The sequence below is a fragment of the Sapajus apella genome, unplaced genomic scaffold (assembly GCF_009761245.1).
Source record: "Sapajus apella isolate SASKATOON/1434 unplaced genomic scaffold, GSC_monkey_1.0 scaffold46, whole genome shotgun sequence".
Taxonomy (NCBI): Eukaryota; Metazoa; Chordata; class Mammalia; order Primates; family Cebidae; genus Sapajus; species Sapajus apella.
The window spans coordinates 8,409,395-8,436,364 of NW_022436986.1; the positions used below are offsets into that span (position 1 = coordinate 8,409,395).

Consider the following 26,970-nt stretch of genomic DNA (forward strand, 5'->3'; position numbering starts at 1 on the left):
TCTAGCCATATTCTGGCAAAGCAGCTGTGGTGCACTGGGGGGACCCTTCCTCCTCTGGACAGTTAAGGACTCTCCAAAGCCCACAGGCTGAAACAGCTGAGCGGATGAAATAGCACAGATGGCAGATATGATGACCAGCTCTTCCCCCAAGAGCCTCTGTCCTATTTCAGGCAGTTTCCACCTTGTTGGCAGTGGCTGGCTGGAATTCCAAGACAGTGAGTCTTATCTTGTGAATGCCATGGAAGTGGGGCCCGCAGACTGACGCTGCTTGGCTACCTGGATTTGGCTTCCTTTCTAGGGGTATTTTTGGACCTCCTGCCTTGCCTGAGTTGCAGATACCTTTGTTGGGGGTCCTGGGACTGGTGTCTGTAAAGCTCCTGGGTCTCTGTGAGTGTCTGAGCAGCTGCTCTGCTGAGAATCCACACAGATCTGTGTGTTAGACCTAAGGCCCTGGTGGTATGGGCTAACTGAGGGTCTCCTGATCCAGGGGTTGCTTCTCCGTGGGAGAATTGTGGTTATCCAGGATCACACAATCACTCATACTTCCCTTGGCTGGGAGTGGGGGTTCCTTTGGCTTCCTGTCATTCCTGGGTGGGCTGATGCCCTATCCTGCTTTTCTTCGTTCTTCATGAGTCTAGTTGTTTCCTTGATCAGTCCCAATGCCAGTACCTGGATATTTCTTTTTTTTTTTTTCCCATTTATTTATTTTATTGCATTTTAGGTTTTGGGGTACATGTGAAGAACATGCAAAATTGTTGCATAGGAACACACGTGGCAGTGTGATTTGCTGCCTTCCTCCCCATCACCTACATCTGGCATTTCTCCCCCTGCTATCTCTCCCCAGCTTCCCACCCCCCACCGTCCCTCCTCTATTTCCCCCCAACTGACCCCAGTGTGTAGTGCTCCCCTCCCTGTGTCCATGTGTTCTCATTGTTCAACACCTGCCTATGAGTGAGAACATGCGGTGTTTGATCTTCTACTCTTCTGTCAGTTTGCTGAGAATAATGGATATTTCAATTGAAGATGCTATATTCACTTGCCCCTTTCATTCCTCTCTATAAATGCCATGGACTGCAGCTGCTTCTAATTGGCCACTTGCCCCAATCACCTACATTTCTTATTGATAACTTTCTTGTTCATTGGCTAATACCTGGAATCCCAATCACATCAATACATTTACTCATTTGCTTAATTCTACAATGGTAATAAAATAGCTTGACAGTTACTATACTAATACCATTATCCACAGTGAACTATTAATATCTATGGACTCTGAGTTATTTTTATCCTTCAAATACATTTCAATTAAGGTGTATAGTCAGGTTACTATGTTATGTGGTTATCAATTTAATAACAGATATACTGATTTATGTTTGTTTATATTTTTTAAAATCATGAAGGATTAAAAAAATCCTTTTGACTTAGTTTTTAGAGTTTGGAAAACATATTTTCAAAGGTCAAAACTATATACATGGGTATACATGGGTATACTAAGGTAAGGTTTTTCCTGACTTTTTACTCTTCCACCCTTTTTTCACTCATCCCTATAGGTGACAATGAAATAAACAAATGGATATTTATAGCCTTATGTTTTGTTGCACAAAATGTAAGAAAAAATATTATTTATCAGTTTTAAAATCTGTGCTGCAGTAATATTTATATATCTTTTTTTTTAATTTGTAAAGCTCTCCATATGTGATTCTTTCCCCTCTCCCAAAACTATCTTTTGCTATTTTGATCCTATTCATACTTTTAATTTTTTCCTTTAAGAATTTGTTTCTTGTTCTACACCCAGGTATGTCTCAACAAATGAAAATGCTGCTCATGGGCAATTTCTATCTGTATCGTAATGCGATATCATACTGTGAGGCTGTCAGTAGGTACTGTGATGCAGTCTGCAGCCACAGTGACGTGTCCTGTGATGTCTGAACTATAAAGACTTTAAGTCTGTTATGTGAGCATCTGAGATGGTTGCCTCAAATTCTGATGCACTCAACAAAGATAGGAAATCTGTAGCTACTGACATTCCCCAACCAGCTAAGTCTCACTGTCTGTATTTTGTTGCATCGTGGTCTAAGTTGGTTTTTTTTTTTTTTTTTTTTGAGATAGTTTCACTCTTGTTGCCCAGGCTGGAGTGCAATGGCACGATCTCAGCTCACTGCAACCTCTGCCTCCTGTTTTCAAGTGATTCTCCTGCTTCAGTCTCCTGAGTAGCTAGGATTACAGGCATGTGCCACCACACCCAGCTAATTTTGTATTTTTAGTAGAGATAAGGTTTCTCCATGTTGGTCAGGTTGGTCTGGAAATCCCGACCCCAGATGATCCATCCGCCTTGGCCTCCCAAAGTGCTGGGATTACAGGTATGAGCCACCTGTCACCTTGTCCAGCCCACACTGTGGTCTAAGTCTTTAGTTTAGTAGCACAGCTTCTTTTTATTATTATTATTTTTTGCTTTTGTATTTTGTGCTTCCCTTTCATGAAATAATGTTGATAATCAATTAGGGTATGTAAAAAACCTGTACTTTTAGAACCATCTTCTGAGTTTCTGACAACTATGCATCATTGCCTACTTGACAAATTCACATGGATGTTGGGAAGACATCTCAAAATCAACATGTCTAAATCTGAGCATTAGTCTATCTCAAGCCAGAGGCATACAAGTTATTTGCTTATTTCTCTGCACTACCCTGTGTCTACTTTCTTTATAAGAAAAGATTATGAAGACAAGGGCTACATCAGAATTGTTTGGTATTGCATCCAGACAATACCAAAATTTGCACTTGGTATGCAACTCTTCTGGCTCATGATTAGATGTTCTTAAAACTAATTATTAATAACCTGGACACTAAAGTCAGAAAATCTTGTGTTAAATTCTGGCTTTGTGACTTACCAGCTGTCTTAATGAACATTTCCTTTTCATTTCCTGGTCTCTAATATGATTCAATATATTACCTACCTTCTGGGGTTGTAGTAGTTATTAAATTAGATAGTCATTAAATTAGTATTGGCTACTAAATTAAAAGCTCACAAAACTTTGAGGGGCTTTGCTATATGTAGTGTGTGTTTTATATTTCCACAATTGAATTCTCTGAACGTTTTAGAAAATCTTAAACTCCCATTGGTCTTGTAATGAATTGAAATTGTAATGAATTAATGTTATTATTTTTCAGTCACTTAAGAGGAAAGATATTTATGCATTATCAATGAAAGCTGGTTATAAACAAATGTGTTCCTTGGAAATATTTAGCTTGAAGCTGGTAATTTATCTTACAGAGTTATATTCCCTCATTGGGAAATAAACATTGTTGTGTTCGGTTTTTTTTTTTTTTTTTTTTTTTTTGCTACTAGTGTAAAATAATATGGATTTTTCATGTAAGAGTACAATATTTGTTAATATGCTATAATAAAAATATAAAAGACAAAAGGAAAGCATTTATTATAAGTCAGAAATTCTCTTTGTTTCATGGATCATGCATTCAAATAAAATATGATTTTAAAAATTACTCAACCACATTTAAATTGTGCCCAATCATACATCATATTTTAGAATGATATTAAGCTAATTTCCCTGCAATTGTAATTTATTAATATGAGTTAAAAGTACTTCTTTTCATTTTATTCTCCCGGAAATGTCTGAAGTAAATGGAAATGAAACTAGGTAGATGATAACAAACATATAACTTGAGTTCTAGAACAAAGGATATAATATATATTTGTTTACCTAACATGCTTGCTACCTGATCATATTCTTTGCTAGTCTGTCCATTTCCAAACTTGAGAAAAATTGAAATGTTTTAAGGGAATTTTACTGTAGTTGGAGGCTAAATTCAGGGTATTAAAAATATAAGTTAGAAACCTTACTCATTGAAGCCTGCTTTCATTTAAGTGTATGTATAGTCTTTCCAAAATAGTTGTAAATCCTATTGTAAGAATATTGAAAAAAAAAAATGAGCTTCAGTTAGATCTTAGTAATGGAGCTAAACTCTGAATAGTTAATCTAGTTAAACACAAAATCCATGAACCATATGCTAATATTTTCAGATCCATGGAACATCCAACAAATAGTTGGCTGAATGGGTTTAAGAAAAATACTGTGTATATGTGTTGAAAATTCCATTCCTGAGATACAAAATAATGAATGCAAAAAAGAGATAATCAGTGGATAGAAAATCTTTACAACATTTGGTAAATATAGAAAGTGATAATTGATAAGTCAGCGTAGAGGAACCCACTGTCTAAAGTTCTAATGAAGATGATTGCAACCACAGGGATTCTGTTTTCTTCAATGAATTCAAAACAAGCTCCAGATAAAACAGAGAATGAAAATAAATCATGAGATGAAAATGAAAAGATTAATTTCATTTCCCTATAAGCAGAGTTATTACAATCCTTCATCAGAGTAGAATGACCTAAATCTAGAATATTTGATCACAGGTGATCAGGCATCACTTAGAGGATGGTAGAGAGTGAGGAAACCAATTAGATATTGAAGGTGGTGATCAGATATTGACACTGGGAGTTTCCTGTCAAGCTGATTCAGCAGGGTTCCTTGCTAAAACTAGATTTTACAGGAAAGTACATGGATAGGCCTAGGAAAAAAATGGAGAGACTGACTAAAGTTTAGTCAGTTTCAGTTGCAATTATTAAAGGTCTGGATCTAGCTATTAATGTCTCAAAATCTTTAATAATTGAAATTGAAAATATACAACTTTTTAAAACTATAGAACATATTCAGTTGAAGAAAATATTAGTGATTTGGAACACTGATTAGTATATTTTAATACAATATGTATTCTCACCCAAAATGAGGGAAAGAGTGATGGAAAATAAAGAAAAAATATAGGAATCATATGGGTTTCAGTGAAAAATCTAACATATGTGTGTTCATATAATCCCTCTATGGACACACACACACACATACACACACAGACACACACACACACACACACACACACACAGAGAAGGAGAGAGAGAGAGAGGAATCACAGGATAGAAACAATATTTGAATGAATAATAGCTGATAATATTTCTAAACTGGTGAAAGGAAAGTAACACCAATTACTGAAAGTAAAGTGAAAACAAAGAAAAATACATATTGGTACACCATAATAAACCTCAAAATAAAAATTTGCAAAATAAAGAAAGGATTTCTAAAGCATTCAAATTACAACTGGGGCATTAGCTTCAATGGGAAAGTGAAACTGATAACTGATTTCTCACTAGTGCAGTGGAAACTGAATGAAAATGGGATGACCTCTTTAAAATCATGAAAGAACCTAATTGCCAGTGGCATATAAACAGGAAACAAAACAAAACAAAACAAAGAAATATAAACATCATAAAAATAATTCTAAATAATAAAAATTAAAAGGATTTATAGCCAGCAGAACTACCCTAAAAGACACACTGTATATAAATGAAATATGATCCTCAGTGGAAGCACAGAAAGGAAAGAAAGAATGAAGAGTATGAAAAGGGTGAATGTGTTGATAAATCAAAATAAATATTGACTATAAAACAGTGATTACAGTTTATTTTAAAACTTAAATATAAATAAAATAGACAATAACTATCACATAAAACTCAGAAGGGGCCAAATTGAGATAACATCCTTGCAATTTTTTGCTTTCTTGAGAAAGTGGTAATAGTGCTCATGTATAAACAATATAATGTACTCAAAGATTTATGTTGAAATTTTTAGGGCAAACATAGTAGAACTGTAGAAGATTTTATAACCTACAAGCTGATAGAAGGAAGGATAGATTGATTAAAATATGTAATAATAATAATAAAAAAGGCCAGGCATGGTGGCTCATGCCTGTAATCACAGCACTTTGGGAGGCTGGGTAGGCAGATCACATGAGGCTGCAGTGTGCAGAGATTGTGCCACTGAACTCCAGCCTGAATGACAGAGCAAGACTCCATCTCAAAATAATAATAAATAGATAGCAAGAGAAAATAAGAGAGAAAAACGTTAAAGGGAAGATGGAACAAAGAGTAAACAAAAAATAAGATGGAAAGTAAAATTCCAAGTATATCAGCAATATCTTTGTCAGTAATTTAAATATATATTCATTAAAAAATTTAAACTATGTGGCTATTGCTCTTATCATATACAATTTGTATGTAATAACACAGGAAGTATGAAAATAGAAGTATGAAAAAAGATATACGCAAATGCTATACAAACAAAAAAAGATATAACTGTATGGATCTCAGACAGAGGTGAAGAGGGCTTTAAGAGAGAGCAAGTGATGTCCCCTCAGGTACTCTGGTTCAGATACTACACTTCTCCCATGACCTCTGCAACCCACAGACCAGGAGATCCCCACTGGGTTGAAAATCATTATGAGTTACCAGGACAGACCTGAGCGGCAACTCCAGCCAGTGCTGCAGGTTGTCAGAACAGATCTAGGCAGATGTTTTGACTAGCACTGAGAGTGAGGACAGGATGAAGTTACCTACTCCCCAGAAAGAGGAGGAGATGAAAGCAGGGAGACAGGTGATATGGCTGGACGGGTCCCACCCCTACAAAGACAAGCAAACTGAAGCCCTCTCACTTGAGAATTTTGCAGCCAGCATATCAGTTCAAGCTCGACCCGGGATGATTGAGGTTGGTTTGGGGAAGGTCATCTGCCATTGCAGAGGTGGGTCTAAACCTAACTTTGTAAACAAAAGACAGAGGATGCTTATGCAGCAGCTGGACTGAGTCTGTGACAGCCCAGCAGTGCCTCTACAGGCAGGCAAGGAACAGACTGCCTCCTCAAGTGGCTCCCTGATCCCTGTATAGCCAAAAAGATGCCTCATACAGGAGAGCTCTGTCTGACACTAAACATGGAAAAGAACAACCAGTATCAGCCACTGTAAAAATACACCAAATAGTGAAGACCAAGGATGCAATGAAGAAAGTGTGTCAACTAATGGACAAAACAACCAGCCAGTAACAAAATGGCAGGATCAAATTCACACATAACAATATTAATGTTAAATGAAAAAGGCCTAAATGCCCCAATCAAAAGACACCAACTGGCAAATTGAAAAAAGAGTCAAGACTTATTGGTGTGTTGTATTCAGGAGACCCATCTCATATGCAAAGACACACATAGACTCAAAATAAAGGGATAGAAGAAGATTTACCAAGCAAATGGAGAGTAAAAAAAGAAAGGTTACATCTTAGTCTCTGATAAAATGGACTTTTAACCAAGAAAGATTGAAAGAGACAATGAAGGGCATTATATAATGGTAAAAGGATCAATGCAACAAGAAGAGCTAATTATCCTAAATATATATGCACTCAATACAGGAGCACCCAGATACATAAAGCAAGTTCGTAACTACCTTCGAAAAGACTTATACTCCCACACAATAATAGTGGGAGACATTAACCCTCCACTGTCAATATTAGACAGATCAACAACACAGGAAATCAACAAGGAAATCCAGGACTTGAATTCAGACCAAGTGGACCAAATAGACATCTACAGAACTCTCCACCCCAAATCCACAGAATATACATTCTTCTCAGCACCACATCTCACTTCCTTAAAATTGACCACATAATTGGAAGTAAATCACTCCTCAGCAAATGCAAAAGAACACAAATTATAACAAACAGTCTCTCAGACCACAGTCCAATCAAATTAGTACTCAGGATTAAAAAACTTACTCAAAACTGCACAAATACATGGAACAACTTGCTCCTGAATGACAACTGGATAAACAATGAAATGAAGGCAGAAATAAAGAGGTTCTTCAAATCCAGTGAGAACAAAGACACAACGTTCAAGAATCTCTGTGACACATTTAAAGCAGTGCCTGGAGGGAAATTTATAGCAATAAATGCCCACATGAGAAGTGAGGGAAGATCTAAAATCAATTGCCAAAATTGAAAGAGCTAGAGGAGCAAGATCAAACAAATTCAAAAGCTAGCAGAAGGCAAGAAATAACTAAGATCAGAGCAGAGCTGAAGGAGATAGAGACACAAAAAACCCTTCAAAAATCAATAAATTAAGGAGCTGTTTTTTGAAAAGATCAATAAAATATACCAATAGTCAGACTAATAAAAAAGCAAAGAGAGAAGAATCAAATAGATGCAATAAAAAATGATAAAGGGGATGTCACCACCGAATCTACAGAAATACAAACTACCATCAGAGATTACTACAAACAACTCTATGCACATAAACTAGTAAATCTGGTAGAAATGGATAAACTCCTGGACACTTACACCATCCCAAGACTAAACCAAGAAGAAGTTGAATCCCTGAATAGACCAATACAAAGGTCTAAAGTTGAGGCAGCAATTAATAGCCTACCAACCAAAAAAAAGTCTAGGTCCAGACGGCGGCTTCACAGCCAAATTCTACCAGACATACAAAGACGAGCTGGTACCAAACCTTCTGAAACTATTGCAAACAATAAAAAAGAGGAAATCCTCCCTAACTCATTTTATGAGACCAACATCATCCTGATACCAAAACCTGGCAGAGACACAACTAAAAAAGAAAACGTTAGGCCAATATCCATGCTGAACGTCAATGCAAAAATATTCAATAAAATACTGGCCAACCAAATCAAACAGCACATCAAAGAGTTTATCCATCACGATCAAGTCAGCTTCATCCCAGGGATGCAAGCCTGGTTCAACCTACACAAATCAACGTTATCTATCACATAGAACCAAAGACAAAAAATACATGATCATCTCAATAGATGCAGTGAAGGCCTTCAACAAAATTCAACAGCTCTTTTTTTTGCTAAAAATTCTCAATAAACTATGTATTGATGGAACATATCTCAAAATAATAAAAGCTATTTACAACAAACCTACAGCCAACATCATAATGAACGGGCAAAAACGGGAAGCATTCCCTTTGAAAACTGGCACAAGACAAGAATGCCCTCTCTCACCATTTCTATTCAATATACTATTGGAAGTTCTTGTCAGAGCAATCAGGCAAGAAAAAGAAATAAAACATATTGAATTAGGAAAGGAGGAAGTCAAATTGTCTCTATTTACAGAGGACATGATTATATATTTAGAAGACCCCATGGTCTCAGCCCAAAATCTCTTTAAGATGATAAGCAACTTCAGCAAAGTCTCAGGATACAAAATCAATGTGCAGAAATCACAAGCATTACTATACACCAATAACAGACAATCAGAGAGCCAAATCATGAGTGAACTCCCATTCACAATCACTACAAAGAGAATAAAATATGTAGGAATACAATTAACAATGGATGTGAAAGACCTCTTTAAAAGGAACTACAAACCACTGCTCAAGGTGATAAGAGAAGACACAAGCAGCTGGAAAAACATTCTATGCTCCTGTTTAGGAAGAATCAGTATCCTAAAAATGGCCATACTGCCCAAAGTAATTTTATAGATTCATTGCTATCCCCATCAAGTTACTATTGACCTTCTTCACAAAACTGGCAAAAACCACTTTAAACTTCATATGGAACCAAAAGAGAGCCTGCATAGCCAAGACAATCCTAAGCAAAAAGAACAAAGTGGGAGGCATCATACTGCCAGACTTCAAATTATATGACAAGGCAACAGTAATCAAAACAGCATGGTACTGGCACCAAAACAGAGATATAGACCAACGGGACAGTACAGAGGCCTCAGAAGTAATGCCACACATCTACAACCATCTGATCTTTGACAAACCTGACAAAAACAAGCAATGGGGAAAGGATTCCCTGTTTAATGAATGGTGTTGGGAAAACTGGCTAGCCATGTGCAGAAAGCAGAAACTGGACCCCTTCCTTATGCCTGACACTAAAATTAACTCCAGATGGATTAAAGATTTAAACATAAGAACAAACACCATAAAAACTCTAGAAGAAAACCTAGGCAAAACCATTCAGGACATAGGCATAGACAAGGACTTCATGATTAAAACACCAAAAGAAATGACACCAAAAGCCAAATTAGACAAATGGGATCTAGTTAAATTTAAGGGTTTCTTCACAGCGAAGGAAACAATCATCATTCGAAACTAATCCAATGTGAAAAAATATTTGCAATCTACTCATCTAACAAAAGGCTGTATTCAGAATCTACAAAGAGCTAAAGCAGATTTACAAGAAAAAAATGAACCTGCCCATTCAAAAGTGGGTGAAAGATGTGAACAGATGCTTTCAAAAGAAGACATTTATGAGGCCAACAAACATGTGAAAAAATGCTCATCATCACTGGTCATTAGAGAAATGCAAATTAAAATCACATTGAGATACCATCTCACTCCAGTTAGAATGGTGATCATTAAAAAGTCTGGAAACAGATGCTAGAAAGGATGTGGAGAAATAGGAACACTTTTACACTGTTGGTGGGAGTGTAAACTAGTTCAACCATTGTGGAAGACAATGTGGCAATTCCTGGAGGATCTAGAAATAAAAATACCATTTGACTTAGCAATCCCATTACTGGGTATATATCCAAAGGATTATAAATCTTTTTATTATAAAGACACATGCACACATATGTTCATAGTGGCACTGTTTACAATAGCAAAGACCTGGAGCCAACCCAGGTGCCCATCAATGATAGACTGGACAAAGAACTTGTGGCACATATAAACCATGGAATACTATGCAGCCATAAAAAGGATGAGTTTGTGTCCTTTGTGGGGACATGGATAAATCTGGAAACCATCATTCTCAGTAAACTGACACAAGAACAGAAAACCAAACACCACATGTTCTCACTCATAGGTGGGTATTAAACAATGAGAACACATGGGCACAGGAGGGTAATGTCACATACTGGGGTTTGTTGGGGGGTGTGGGGCTAAGGGTGGGACGGCGGGGGTGTGGAGGTTGGAGAAGGATAACATTGGGAGAAATGGCTGATGTAAGTGACGGGGGGATGGAGGAAGCAAACGACCATGGCATGTTTGTACCAATGCGACAGTCCTGCAAGATCTGCACATGTACCCCAGAACTTAAAGTACAATAAAAAAAAGCAGGGAGAGCAAGTCATGAACACCCTGAAGCTTGACTTCTTTGTCTTTCTTCTTCTCTCTCAGTTATTTGAAAGTGGATAAGGTAAACATCACCTATTTGTTTCTCCTGTATTATAGTCTCCACTGTCAGGGTAGTCAATCTCATTACAATGGTCTCTTTATTATAAAAGAGTCTCTAGGATCTTAGTCTTCCATTATTTATTTACATACACAGGTATATATGAAATTTAGGAAATTCTATCTCTCTGCACTCTCCTCTGCATGTTGTTTTATTTTGGATGTCAGAATACTTGTACTGCCATATTTATTTTTCTCTCTTTGGATTTCTGTTGTATCAACTCATCTCTTATCAGAAGAAAAATATGTGCCTTTTTATGATTAGAAGGAGGATTATAAACATCAAAATGATTAGAAGGGTGCAATGATACTTTCAATATTATAACAGTGTATAATATTTTTTACCTTGTATATAGGATAATGATACTTAATATTATTTCATTTGATATTCATGTCTTCATGAATATTCTGAAGTCTTATTAAAGTAAAAATTTATACTTTCTTGAAGGAAAAAAATCATGTAAGTCTATCATTTCTCTCATACTCTCATATACCAAATGAAACACAGACTTTACTTTCCATCCACCCTCAACAGAGGTTTGAAGTCAGTTTGACTAATTTGACATTTGGTCAAACCATTTTGTCACTACAACTCTAGAAACTGAGAAAATTTCAATTCATCGCATTCGTGTCAGAAAGAAGTCTATTCTGAAAGTGAAATTGGCTTCTCATCTTTTCACACACTCTCACACTTCACCTCATGCCCTCACATGAACCATTAACTTTAAATGAGGTTGGGTGAAAGGGCTCATGACCTGAAACTAGACCCAGGCAAGTCATGCAGTTGAGTGTAGAGATAGTTCCACTATTAAGTGGTATCCTGTGGTGAACGTCACTTGCTATGCTCCTTGTGTAATTGACCATTCCTATTGTGTGACTGTGACCTTGGATAAGACTGCCAATCTGCCTAGGCGTAAATTGATTTGTAAAAATTGAGCATTATTATAACACTAACACTTTTGGAGCAAAAGATAAAATAGATAATGTTTGTAAAAGCCTTTCCTAAAATTTCAAGTATATACTTATTATTTTTGATGTGGTTTTGTTGGTGAAAAATGATAAAGTCGGTTTTATTGTACTTTCTAATAACAATCTACTTCCTCATTTCATTCTTCCTCAGATATTGTCATTACCTTGATTTTTAAAAAAACAAACTTAAACTCCTAATCCAACCACCCCCCAGATCACTTAAACTATCCTAACAACCTAAGCACTGTACAGAGAGAAAAGTTAATATGAAGGTATATGCCTAATACCTCCTTGCTTTCTCTGTCCAGTGCTAATTATGTGTCATACACGATGGAAGGTATCTTATGTGCATTTTTCCATCTAATCCTTGCAGTAACTTGTGAGTTAAGCATACAATGTCCATTTTTAGAAGTGAAGTAAAATTATAGCTCAAATAGGTTAAATAATGGACAAGGTCATTTTCATTCAATTAATAACTGCCAGAGCAGTAAATTTCCTAGAGGTCTGGTGACTAAGGTCTGGCATGTGGGATGTCAGCAAAAGTGTCATGTGTACTTCAGTCTTGCTTACTTGAAAAGAAAGTCTATTTTCCACTTCTGATCTTTATGCAGGCTGGCTAGAATGTGGGCATTATGGCTACAACTTAAATAATGATCATATTCACAATGTAAATGCTGCATTAAAGTTGGTGCTGTAACCCTGGTGATTATTGAAATTATCTTACCATTCTTGGAATACTTACTGGATTTTTCATGAGAGAGAATGGAAAATCTATTTTAAATGGCCTGTAGTTCATTTAGGCCATTTCCTTTTGTGATTTTCAATCACATTTAACTGAATCCAAACTGTAGACAAGTCATTTCATTTTATCAAACTATTGAAATCAAATGATTAGTTCTATTAATTTTTTTAAAACAGAAATTCTAGATATTGACTCCATTTCATCTCAAGATATCAAAGAGTAGGGAAATCTTTTGGCTTCCCTGAGCCACATTGGAAGAATAATTGTCTTGGCTCATACATAAAACACTAATACTAATGACAGCTGATGAGCAAAAATAAAAATAAATAAATAAATAAATCACAAAAAATTCTTATAATGTTTTATGAAAGTTTACAAATTCATGTTGGGCCTCAAAGTCATCCAGGGCTGCCTGAGGCCTGTGGATAGTGGGTTAGATAAGCTTATTATCAACTGAGACTGTAACATCTAGTTCATTCATTGTTATAACCAAATTCCATTTCAATATATCAACACGTATAACACTTTGGACTTCATTACAATTAAGTCTAAGCCTTTCTATGTTCTCTTTTGTCTTAATAAAGCAGATGGAAATCATTAGTGTTGATATACAGCATGCCAAGATTTTATGCTTTTTTTTTTCATTTTTAAAATCCATTGAATCAGCAAAAATCAAAAAGTATGGCAATACTAAGCGGTGAAAGAATATAAATCAAGAAATTTCGTATATATTACTAACAGGCATATAAAAAGGCACACTACTTTGAGGGATAATGTGACATTTAAAAAATCTCATTTTTACCTTAGCATCACTGGGTCCATGTGTAGGTCTCTTACAAAGGTATATTGCATGGTGCTGAGGTTCAGCTTCTATTGATCTTTGTGGGTAACCCCCACACCTGGCCACTGAGGAAGGAGAGCTAAGCAGATACCTGGCACAATTAGTGCCTCAAGAATATCTTAGTTTATCATGTCATTACTCAGTTATTTCCTTTATATAATCCTTTATATATAATCATGTATTAGTTTATAGTTGGAACAATTAGTGCCTGAAGAATATCTTACTACTCAATTATTTCCATATATATACATATACACACACATACACACACACACATATATATAATTATATCTTAGTTCATAGTTGGAGGAATGCCTAGAGCCGGCATGGTACAGAGCATGAATTAAGGAATAAACAGCTATACATATATAAGCTTATCTTGCTTATAGTCGGTGGAATGTCTAGAGCAGACATAGTGCAGAGCATGATTTAAGGGAAAAACAGTTATAACAGGACAAGAATATGGCCCAGGTGGCAACGTTCAGTATTGTAAAGATACCCACTGTATGGCAGGCTTGGAGCAAGAGCCTCTCCTCCTGAAAAAGGAGTTGTAGTACCTACCTTGTGTCCAGCTCTTGTGGAACGCTGTCCTCAGACTGGCAATCCTGTGAGCCTCCCCTCCAAGGGCTTAAAACCTCTCCGGTATAATCATGCCTTGGTGACTGTATAACTTGTCAGCTCTCTAGCTACTGTGCTGATTCAGATCATCCTCCTATAGAAATCATTGGAAGCTGCCAGCAGGTTGCTGTGGACCTTAGCTCTGTTGCTGCTCAAAGCATCCACCTATAGAATTCCTTAGAAGTAGCCTGACCCTAGATAGAGATATTGCACACTGCACTCTCTTCACCGTGTATGGCCCACCTCCTTGCCTCGGTGATCTCTGCGGGACCCCTTGCTGTGCATTGCCCACCTCCTGGCCTATGTGACCTAATGGGGGTGGACCCCTTGCTTATCGCTCATGTGATTGTCTTGACCCTATCACTGTCCTTAAGATGATCTCACTCACTACCCTTCCCCCTGCCTTGTACCCAATAAATACAGATGCTCCTGGATGTTCAGGGCCTCGCCTGTCTTAGCTTGTAAGTGGCATGGCCCCCCGAGCCCACCTGTATTTTCCAGTCCTTCTGTGTCCTGCCTCTTTAATTCTTGGATCCAGCACCTCAGCACAGCAGTAGCGGACACCCCACGACCCTGTAGGGCTGTGGCTCTACAGATCCTGCCACCCAAGTTGTGAACATAGGACCCAATAGAAAGGTTTTCACCCTTCCTCACCTCTCTTCTTTGTTTTGAAGTCCCCAGGGTCTATTGTTTCCATCTTTATGTGCATGTGGACCCAAGATTTATCTCACTTGTAAGTGAAAATATGCAGTATTTGGTTTTCCGTTTCCGTGTTAGTTTGCTTAGGATAATGGCCTCTATCTGCATCCATGTTGCTGCAAAGAACAATGATTTTATTCTTTTTTATGATTGCATAGCATTTCATGGTATATATGTACCACATTTTCTTTATCCAATCCACCATTGATGGGCACCTTGCCTGTTGTGTGTTTATGGTGGAATGGTTTATGTTCCTTTGAGTTATATCCAGTAATGGAATTGCTCGGTCCAATGATAGTTCTGTTTTTATGTCTTTGAGAAATTGCCACATGTTTTTCCATAATGGATGGACTAATTTATACTATCACTTACACTAACATCAAAAATAAGAATTTTTTTCCTCCATAACCTCTACCTGTTATTTTTTGACTTTTTTGGGTGGTGGGGAGAGGGACAGGATCTCACTTCTGTTGCTGAGGCTGCAATACAGTGGCATGATCTTGGCTCACTGCAGCTTTGACTTCAACTCAGGTGATGGTCTTACCTCAGCCTCCCCTGTAGTAGGGACTATAGTTATGCCACTGTCCCCAGCTAATATTTTGTATTTTTTTAAATAGAGATGGGGTTTTGCTGTGTTGGCCAGGATAGTGTTGAACTCCTGGGCTCGAGTGATTCACCTGTCTCAGCCTCCCAAAGTTTTAGGATTACAGGCATGAGTCATCACCCCTGAGTTTTCAACTTATTATTAATAGCTATTCTGACTAGTGTGAGATGGCATATCATTGTGGTTTTGATTGTATCTCTCTGATAATTAATGATGCTGGACATTTTTTCATGTTTGTTGGCTGCTTATATGTCTTCTTTGGGGATGTGTCTGTTTCTTTGTCTACTTTTTAATGAAACTGTTTGTTCTTTTCTTGTTGTTTCATTGAAGTTCCCTATAGATTCTGAATACTAGTCCTTTTATGAATGCAAAGTTTGCAAATATTTCCTCCTGTACTGTAGGTTGTCTATTTTTTGTCTGTTGAGTTTCTTTTGATGCATAGTAGCTCATTAGTTTAATTAGTCCCATTTCTATACACCAATAATGTTCAAACTGAGAATCAAATCAAGAACACACACCCATTTACTGTAGCCACAAAAAATAAAATACCTAGGAATACACCTAAGGAGGTAAAAGATCTCCACAAGGAAAACTACAAAACACAGCTAAAAAAAATCATAGATGACACAAATAAATGGAAAAGCATTCCATCCTCATGGGTTGAAAGAATCAATATCATTAAAATGTCTATATTGCCTAAAGCAAGCTGCAGATACAATTCAATTCCTATCAAACTACCAATGTCATTTTCATGGAAACATATAAAACTATTCCAAAATTCATATGGAATAAAAAAGGAGCCCAAATGGGCAAAGTGATCCTAAGCAAAAAGAACAAGGCCAGGGGCATCACATTATCTGACTTCAAACTATACTATAAGGCCACAGTAACCAATCAGCATCCTATTGGTACAAAAATGGACACACAAATTAATGGAACACTATAGAGATTTCTGAAATACAGCTCCACACCTACAACCAACTTGTCTTTGACAAAGTAAACAAAAACGAACAATGAGGAAAGACCACCGTATTCAATAAATGGTGCTGGAGAAACTGGCCCACCATATGCAGAAGAGTGAAACTGGGTCTCTGCCTTTTACCATATACAAAAATGTACTCAAGGTAGATGAATGACAGGTGTGTAAAACCTCAAACTATAAAAATTATAGGAGAAAACCTAGGAAATACTTTTCTAGACATTGGCCTAGGGAAAGAATTTATGATGAAGACTGCAAAAGTAGTACAACACAATACAAAAAAAGTGTGCTTTCATATCTTTCAGAATGTTTCACTGATTCCCATTCCACTATGCCAGTATGTGAAAAGCAGAACAACAGGTGTTGTAAGAGTTTTAAGGAAAATTATATAGGCCATTGAGGTTATGTGAGTTGGAATTCAGCCAGAGCAGAAGCAAAAACTTGTGGGCAGATACCCAAAACAACAGAAGAACTCCTTTAAAGGAGGAAGCTCTTCCTTTGAAATGTAGCTTGAGAGGTGCCATCAGCACTGCAGTTCTTTGAAGATTATTAAGAAAAACTCTATTGTTTATCCATGTTCAGAAGATTTGTTATTCAAATTTTTTAGGGAGAAATATGCATTGCTGAAAATATAATTGAAAACTTAATATAATAGGAAAAACATTAGTTTGGAACCAGAAGTCAGCTTTCCTAATTGTTAACTGTATCACAGCTATACCCGCAAAACAAGATCATAAAGTCTCCCAGATTTGCTATGAGCATTGATTAATATAGTTGTAAGTATGTAACATATGGTTGGTATTTAAGAAACAATAGTGGTCTAAATATGTTAATTCCTTTATGGAAGTCCCTAAATCCCTAGAGCACACAAAGGTAGTTTTGATTTGGGTTGCCTTACAATCAGAGTTTGAAATCAGTGTTTGCATGAAATTTATTTGGAACACAGTCCAAAAAAGGGGAAGTGAAGGAATGAAGAAAGTGAGACGAGAAATGAAAAAAGGACTATTTGAGATAATAAGCTAGCTGCTCCTGTGAAACACTGGGACCCGGCACCACTGGGGACCCACTGAGAAATCAAATAGAATATGCACGCAAATGATTCAAATAAAAAATATGGAGGGTCAGAATGTATCTGTTGACTCTTATCCCTCATTGATTGCTGCTTGCTCTTGAAGCCACCAATTCTTCCACATTCTGAGCGGTAGCTGCATAATGGCTGAGTGGCTTTTTATGACTTTTAAGGAATTTCCAAGGTGGGTAAGCAGAGAGATACTGTGGGGCATTCCTGAAGCACATCTGGTTGTATGTGCGGGATTCTGCATCACAGCTGCACTGAAATCTAATGAGCCAAGGGTATGTGGCCAAAGCAACACAAGAGTCTGTAGAGTAGGGTGTGTGTGTGTGTGTGTGTGTGTGTGTGTGTGTGTGTGTGTTGTGGGGGTAGAGGTGTCTGTGCTTTACTCTTAACTATTGCGAAGCCTAAACGTGACATTGTACAGAAAGGAAAGCGGTGAGAAGGCTGACAAAAATATCAGGTTTTTCTAGTTTGGCTCCATTTATAACATCTCAGTGTATTAACCCTGTTTTTTTTTTTTTTTTCCCACACTGATTAGAAAGAAGTTCTGGTTATTAGTAATGTCAAGGAATGTCTAGCCTATGGGAAAGAAAGTAACAAATAGACTCTTAGGTTACAATATATTTTTTAATCATTATCTTAATGCTATGTGATGATAATTATTTTTAGGTAAACTGGCTGACCTGTTTGATCTTTCTGTAAAGGAAGATTTTTCAATAAAATTATCATGGTGAGAATATTTCCTGTGTCATCAATTATGAAATAGAAATGAAAGCCAATATAATTTTATTCTGCCAAAAGTAGCAACAAATAACAGTATATTTAAGTTTATATTGCTTTAAAGATACTCTTTATTCTAGCAGACCATATGAACTATTTTAATCACATTTAGTAAGTAATATGGTTTTAAAACTTTAAAAACTGATTGGCACTAATAAAAACATAAAGTGACAGCATTTAATCCATTTTAGGTACATGTAGTTTCAGTGAGACTTATTTTTGGTTGTGGTGGTGTTCATTAGACACTTGATAAATTGTGTTTTGTTATTTATATTCAACCCACTTTAGAAAGAAATTTAAAGTCATTTACAGAAAAAGTATATCCTTTTAAGAATACCTCAATGAACAAAACAAACTTTAGAAAATGTCAGTTAAAAGATGATGAAGAGGAAAGTGAGAAATAAATACAGCAGGATACCTAAGTTTAAAGAAAATAATTGACCTGTATTTCCTTACAATCAAGGCAATAAAGAAAATAATGAGTTGTATATTACTCAATAAGTAATCATCTCTTTTTATTTCTATACTTATATTGAAAACAGTATAATTCAATATAAATATAGAAACAAAAAGAGATGATTACTTATTGAGTAATCATCAATAAGTAATTATTACTTATTGCTCAATATATATTTAGGTTGAATAACCACAAAGCTAATTTTCCAACAAACTAGAATTTATTCTTATATTAGGCAAGTATCCTAAAATGAGAATTGCTGATTTTACAAAATTTATGGAAGTTATGACATATTTAGTTTGGATGCTTTAGATATATATTTTAAGATATGACAAATAACTATAATTGCTTCAAAAAATGACAGCAAAGTTGAAGAAAATGGCCTTTTTTGCATATAAGATTACATTGTTATTTTTCACTAAAATGAAAATCTAAGCAAGTGAGAAAGAAGTGTCTGTTTGATTTGAATATATGTATTTTTGTTTTTAATTGACATGTAATTATACATATCTATGGAGAACACGATATTTTGATAAATATATACAACATGCAATGATCAAATCATAGTAATTAGCATACCAGTTACCTCAAACATTTATCATTTATTTGTGTTGGTAACATTCACAATCCTCTTTTAGCTATTTGAAAATAGACAGAAAATTTTGTTAATTATTGTCATCCTACGGTGCTGTAGAACATTATAATTTATTTATTCATTCTAGCTGTAATTTTGTATTCTTTAAACAATCTCTCCCTATCTCCTCCCCACACCACCTTTTCCAGCTTCAAGTCATTATAATTCTACTCTCTACTTCTAGGAGCTCACTTTTTTTTTGCTACACATATGAGTGAGAACATGCAGTATTTATCTTTTTGTGCCTGATTTACGTAACATAATATTCTTCAGGCTCGTCTATATTGCTTCTAGTGATAGGATTTCATTCTTTTCTATGACTAACTAAATAGCATTCCAAATATGTTTACTATGCTTTCTTTATTCATTCATCTGTTGATGGACATGTAGGTTGCTTCTGTATCTTAGTTATTGTGAATACTGTGAATAAATGGGGGGATACAGTTATCTTTTTCATATAATGATTTCCTTTTCACTGGACAACTACCCAGTAGTGAGATTGCCGGATCACATGATAGTTCTATTTGTATTTTTAAAAAGAACTTCGATACTATATTCAGAGTTGCCGTACTAATTTGCCTTCCCACTTACTGTGTATGAGTTTTTTCTCCACATTCTCATCAGCATTTGTTATTTTTTGTCATTTTTTTTCTTTCCAACTTTTATTTTAGGTTCAGGTGGTGCCAGTGCAGGTTTGTTATGTTGGTAAATTGTGTGTTTTGGGGGTTGGTGTATAGATTATTTTGTTACGTAGGTGATAAGCGTAGTACCTAAGAGGCAGTGTTTTGATTCTCATCCACCTCCCACCCTTCAGCCTCAAGTAGGCCATGGTGTCTGTTCCCTTCTTTGTGTTCATAAGTGCTCAACGTTTAGTTCTCACTTATAATTGAGAGCATGTGGTATTTGCATTTCTGTTCCTGTGTTATTTCACTTAGGATTATGGCCTCCAGCTCCATCTATGTTGCTGAAAAGAACATGATTCTGTTCTCTTTTATGGCTGCATGGTGTTCCATGGTATATATGTACCAGATTTTTATTATCCAGTCCACTGTTGATGGGCCTTTAGGTTGATTCCTCGTCTTTACTATTATGAATAGTGCTACAATTAACATACATATTCATGTGTCTTTATGGCAGAACGATTTATATTCTTTTGGACATATTTCCAGCAATGAGTTTGCTTGATCAAATGGTAGTTCTGTTTTAAGTTATTTGAGAAATCTCTGAACTGCTTTCCACCATGGACAAACTAATTTATATTTCCACCAGCAGTATATAAGTATCATTCTTTTTTTTTCCTGCAACTTTGTATTTTGCTTGTTAATTTAAGTTCTTTATAGATTCTTTATATAGATCTTTGTTGGATGCATAATTTGCCAATGTATTCTCCCATTCTGTAGTTTCTTTTAACTCTGTTGATAATTTCTTTTGCTGTGCCAAAGCTCTTTCATTTAACTAAGTCCTATTTGTTAATTTTTGTTTTTGTTGCAATTGCTTTGGGGTCTTCATTATGAAATCTTTCCCAGAATAGTTTTTCCTAGATTTATTGCTAGGATCTGTATAATTTTTTTGAGTTTTACATTTAAGTCTTTAATCCATCTTGGGTTGATTTTTGTGTATGGTAAAAAGTGAAAAGAAGGGGTTCAGTTTCAATCTTCTACATAGAGCTAGCCAGTTACCCCTGTACCATTTACCAAATAAGGAGTCCTTGTTCCATTGTTTGTTATTACCAACTTTACTGAAGATCTGAATGTCACAAATATGTGGTTTCCTTCTGTGTTCTCTAACCCATTCCGCTGGTCTACCTGTCTGTTTTTGTATCAGTACTATGCTGTGTTGATTACTGTAGCCTTATATTATAGTTTGAGATAAGGTAGTAGTATAACTCCAGCTTTGTTCTTTTTACTTAAGATTGCTTTGGCTTTAAGGGCTCTTTCTTGTTTCAAATGAATTTTAAAATAGTTTTTTTCTAATTCTTTGGAAAAAAAAAGTCATTGGTAGCTTTTTAAGGAACGGCATTGAATCTGCCTAAATTGCTTTAGGCACTATGGCCATTTTAACAATATGATTCTTTGTATTCATGAGCATAGAATTTTTTTTTATTCATCTGTGTTATCTCCGATTTCCTTCAGCAGTGTTTTATAATTCTAATTGTGGAGATCCTTCACCTCCTTTGTTAGCTATATTCCTAGGAATTTTATTTTTTGTGGCAGTTGGGGATGGGATTGTGTTCTTGATTTGGTGCTCAGCTTGTATGTTCTTGGATTACAGAAATGCTACTATTTTTATACACAGATTTTGTGTCCTGAAAGTTTGCTGAATGTGTTTATCAGTTCTAGGAGCCTTTGGACAGAGACTATGGAGTTTTAAGAAATAAAAATATATCTTCTGTGAATAGAGGTCTTTGGGCTTTTTCTCTCTTTAGTTGGATGCCTTTTATTTCTCTTACATGATTGCTCTGGCTAGGACATCAAGTACTATGTTGAATAGGAGTTGTGAGAGAAGGCACCCTTGTCTTGTTTCTGTTCTAAGGGGGAATGGTTCTAGCTTTTACCCATTCAGTATGATACTGGTTGTGCATTTGTCATAGGTGGCTCTTATTATTTTGATGTATAGTCCTTCAATTCCTAGTTTGTTGAGTGTTTTTGATATGAAGGGAGATTAAATTTTATTCAAAAGCCTTTTCTGCATTTATTGAGATTATCATGTGGTTTTTGTGTTTAGTTCTGTTTATGTGATAAATCACATTTATTGATTTGTATGTGTTGAACCAACTATGCATCCCAGGAATAATGCCTCCTTGATCATGGTGTATTAATGTTCCTGCACCAAACTGTGGGTTGGGATGCTTATTCTCACAGCCCCATAATGAGATGCAGATGAACTGGGAGAAAAAGGAGTTTTTATTTCTGCAACCAGTTATAGGGAGAAGGCCTGGAAATTATCACAAGACCACTCAAAATTACAAAGCTTTCCAGAACTTGTATACCTCCTAAGCTATATGTCTATGTATAAGTATGCATTCATATAAAGACATAAGTGATTAACTTCTTTTAATCTACAACTGAGGTCCAAGTCTTGAAGACCTTCCTCTGAAGCCTCAGTAAATTTATTTAATCTAAATGGGTCCAGGACCTGATATGATTACCCTTATGTTGTCTCCTGCTAAATCATGGAGATTTGGGGAGTTTCTTCAGACCCCCAGTTAACCTGTGTGTGGAAACCCGGGGAGCTTCTTCAGACTCCCAATAAAGCTTGTTTAATCCTAACTGGGTCCTGTTAAGAATTCCTTCGTTATCTTGTCATGCTTTAAGGTCCATGAAATGCTTAGGCAAAACTCTTGGAGGGACTTGTTACATTCCAGCCTTTGTATAAGGACACTGACTCTTTCAGCTTTTAATATTTAATTTAACCCCTCAGTCAGTACTGAAACAGTTGTTATGGAGGCCCGCATTAGTGAAACCTAGCCTGCCACATTAATGATTTCTGGTTGGTAGGTTTTTATTACTGATTTAATTTTGGAACTTGTTATTGGTGTTTTCAGGGATTTAATTTCTCCCCAATTCAATGTTGAGAGGAATGTTTCCATAATGTTTCCAGGAATTTATCCATTACTTCTGTTTTGTAGTCTGTGTGTATGAAAGTATTCATAATAGTTTCTGTGAGTTTTATTTTGTATATTTCTGTGGGTCTAGTAGTCATGTTCCCTTTGCCATTTCTGATTTTGTTTATTTGGATCTTCTCTTTTTTTTTTCTTTGTTAGCCTACCTAGAAGTCTATCAATCTTACTTATTCTTTCAAATAATTCAGTTTTGGTTTTGTCGATCTTTTGTATATTTTTGCATCTCAATGTCATTCAGTTTAGTTCTGGTTTTGGATTTTTTTTTTTCTGCTAGCTTTGGGGTTGGTCTTTGGTTTTTCTACTTCCCCTATGTTTGATTAGACTGCTAATTTAAGGGTTTTTTTTGTTTTTGTTTTTGAGATGGAGTTTTACACTTTTTGCCCAGGTTGGAGCACAATGGCATGATCTTGGCTCACTGCAACTTCTGCCTCCCCAATTCAAGCAATTATCCTGCCTCAACCTCCTGAGTAGCTGGGATTACAGGCACATGCCACTACACCCAGCTAATTTTTGTACTTTTAGTAGAGACAAGGTTTCACCATGTTGTCCAGGCCAGTCTTGAACTCCTGACCCTCAGATAATCCACCTACCTCTGCCTCCCAAAGTGAGGTGCTGGGATTACAGGCATGAGCCACTGTCCCTAGCCAGTTTGAGATCTTTCAACTTTCTGAATGTGGACATTTAGCACTGTAAACTTTCCATTTAGCACTGTTTTAGCTGTGTCTCAATGATTCTGGTATGAACTGGTATCTTTGTTCTCATCAGTTTCAAAGCATTTCTTGATTCCTGCCTTAATTTCGTAGTTCACCCAAGAATCATTCAGGAGCAGGTTGTTTAAATTTTATGTAATAGAATGTTTTTGAGAGATCTTCTTAATATTGATTTCTGTATTTATTGCACTGTGGTCCGAGAGCGTGATGGGTATGATTTTAGTTTTTTTGAATTTGTTAAGAGTCGTTTTATAGCTGAGTGTGTTGATTTTAGACTATTTGCCATATGTGTATGAGAAGAATGTATATTCCATTGTTGTTCCCTGGAGTGTTCTGTTAATATGTTAGGTCTATTTGGTTAATTGTTGAATATCTTTGTTAGTTTTCTGCCTTGATGATCTGTCTAATATTGTCAGTGGGGTGTTGAAGTCTCCCACTTATTGTATCATTGTCTAGGTGTTTTTGTAGATCTCTAAGAACTTGTTTTATAAATCTGGGTTCTCCTGTGTTGGGTGCATATACAGTTAGGATAGTTAAGTCTTCTGTTGAATACTTTATAATTGTGTAATACTCATTTTTAGTCTTTTTTGGTTGTTGTTGGTTTAAGCTTCTTTTATCTGAATTTAGAATAGCAACTCCTAGTCTTTTTTATTTTCCATTTGCTTGGTAGATTTTTCTCCATCTATTTACTTTTAGCCTACATATGTCATTCCATGTGAGATGGGTCTCTTGATGACAGAAAACAGTTGAGTCTTGCGTCTTTATCCAACTTGCCATACTGTGCCTTTTAAGTGGGGTAGTTACCCCACTTAAGTTCAGCATTAATAATGCTATGTGTAAATATGATCCTGTCCTTTTGTTGTTAGCTGGTTATTATGCAGACTTAACTGCGTAGTTGCTTTATAGCATCACTGGTCTACATATTTAAGTATGCTTTGTGGTGGCAGTTACAGTCTTTTGTTTTGATATTTAGCATTCCCTTAAAGATCTCTTGTAAGAAAGGTGTGTTTGTAATGAATTCCCTTAGAATTTGCTTATCTCAAAAGTATTTTATTTCTCCTTTGCTTATGAAGCTTAGTTTGGCTGGATATGAATTTCTTGGTTGGAATTTCTTTTTTTTAAGAATGCTGAATATAGGCCCGAAGTCTTTTCTGGCCTTTAAGGTGATATGGTTTGGCTGTGTCCCCACCCAAATCTCATCTTGAGTTGTAGCTCCCATAATCCCCAAGTGTTGTAGAAGGGACCTGGTGGGAGGTAATTGATTCATGCAGATGGTTTTTCCCCATGCTGTTTTAGTTGTGGTAAATAAGTCTAATGAGATCTGATGGTTTTATAAAGGACAGTTCCCCTGCAAATGCTTTCTTGCCTGCTGGATGTAAGACTTGTATTTGCTCCTCCTCAGCTTCCACCATGATTGTGAGGCCTCCCCAGCCATGCTAAACTATAAGTCCATTAAACCTCTTTTTTTTTTTTTATAAATTACCCAGTCTCAGGTATTTCTTCATAGTAGTATTAAAATGGACTAATACAGTAAATTGGTACCCATAGAGTGGGGTGCTGCTATGACATCTAATAATGTGTAAGCAACTATGGAGCTGGGTAACAGGCAGAGGATGGAACCATTTGGGGGGCTCAGAAGAAGATAGAAAAATGTGGGAAAGTTTAGAACTTCCTAGATACTTGGAAGGCTGATAAGACAGGAAGATCTGATGATGTTTATAACTTTATAGAGACTTGTTAAATGACTTTGATCAAAATGCTGATGGTGATATGGACAATAAGGTCCAGGCTGAGGTGTTCTCAGTAAAGATGTGGAATTTGTTCAGGACTGGAATAAAGGCCACTCTTGCTATGCAAAGAGACTGACAGCTTTTGTCCCTTCCCTAGAGATCTGTAGAAATTTGAACTTGAGAGAGATGATTTAGGATACTTGGCAGAAAAAATTTCTAAGTAGGAAAGTGTTCAAGAGGAAGCAGAGCACAAAAGTTTGAAAAATTTGCAGCATGATAATGCAATAGAAAATAAAAAGTTCAGAACTTTTTCTTTTCTGGTGAGAAATTTTCTGGGGAGAAATTCTGGGAAGAAATTCAAGCCTGCTGCAGAAATTTGCATAAGTAACAATGAGCCATATATTAATCATGAAGACAATGAAGAAAATGTCTCCAAGCCATGTCAGAAACCTTCACAGCAGCCCCTCATATCACAGGCTCAGAAGCTTAGGAGGAAAAAATGGTTACATGGGCTAGGCCCAGGGCCCTGTTGCTCTGTGCAGACTTGGGGCATGGTACCCTGCATTGCAGCCACTCTAGCTGTGGCTAAAAGAGGTCAAGGTACAGTTTGGGCCCTGGCTTCAGATGATGCAAGCCCCAAACTTTGCCAGCTTTTACTTGATGTTGAGCCTGTGAGTTCACAGGAATCAAGAATTGAGCTGTGGGAACCTCTGCCTAGATTTCAGAGGATGTATAGAACTGCCTGGATGTCCAGGCAGGGGTGTGCTGCTGGAGCGAGGCTTTCATGGGGAACCTGTGCTAGGGCAGTGTAAAAAAGAAATGTGGGGTTGGAGTCCCCACACAGAGTTCTTAGTAGAGCGATGAGAAGAGGGCCACCATCCTCCAGACTCCAGAATAGTAGATCCACTGACAGCTTTCACTGTGAGCCTAGAAAAGCTTCAGACAATCAACACCAGTCCATGAAAGTAGCCAGGAAGGGGGCTATACCCTGAAAAGCTACAGGGACAGAGATGCCTAAGGCCATGGGAGCCCACCTCTTGCATCATGTCTCATAGATGTGAGACATGGAGTCAAAGGAGATTATTTTTATTGCCTCATTGGATTTTGGATGGGCATGGAGCCTGTATCCCCTATGTTTTGGCCAATTTCTCTCATTTGGAATGGGCATATTTACCTAATGCCTGTACGCCCATTGTATCTAGGAAGATAAGTAACTTGCTTTTGATTTTACAGACTCATAGGTGGAAAGGACTTGCCTTGTCTCAGATAAGACTTTGTTTGCCTAGACCAATGTCCTGAAGCATTTCTCTTATATTCTCTTTAAGTAGTTTAATGAATCTTATATTCATGAAATATGAATCATATCTTTTTATTTTTTTTGAGATAGAGTTTCACTCTTGTTACCCAGGCTGGAGTGCAA

General features: G+C 36.5%; 1 long non-coding RNA gene across 1 annotated transcript; it reads right to left on the reverse strand.

Moving 5' to 3' along the window:
* Positions 1-14,536: 14,536 nt before the first annotated feature.
* LOC116524793 lies at positions 14,537-26,795 on the reverse strand. Its single transcript, XR_004257490.1, has 3 exons — positions 26,786-26,795; positions 26,259-26,264; positions 14,537-14,713 (listed from the first exon to the last, which is right to left on the reverse strand). It is a non-coding gene; the product is annotated as an uncharacterized LOC116524793 (long non-coding RNA).
* Between the last annotated feature and the right edge of the window lie 175 nt (positions 26,796-26,970).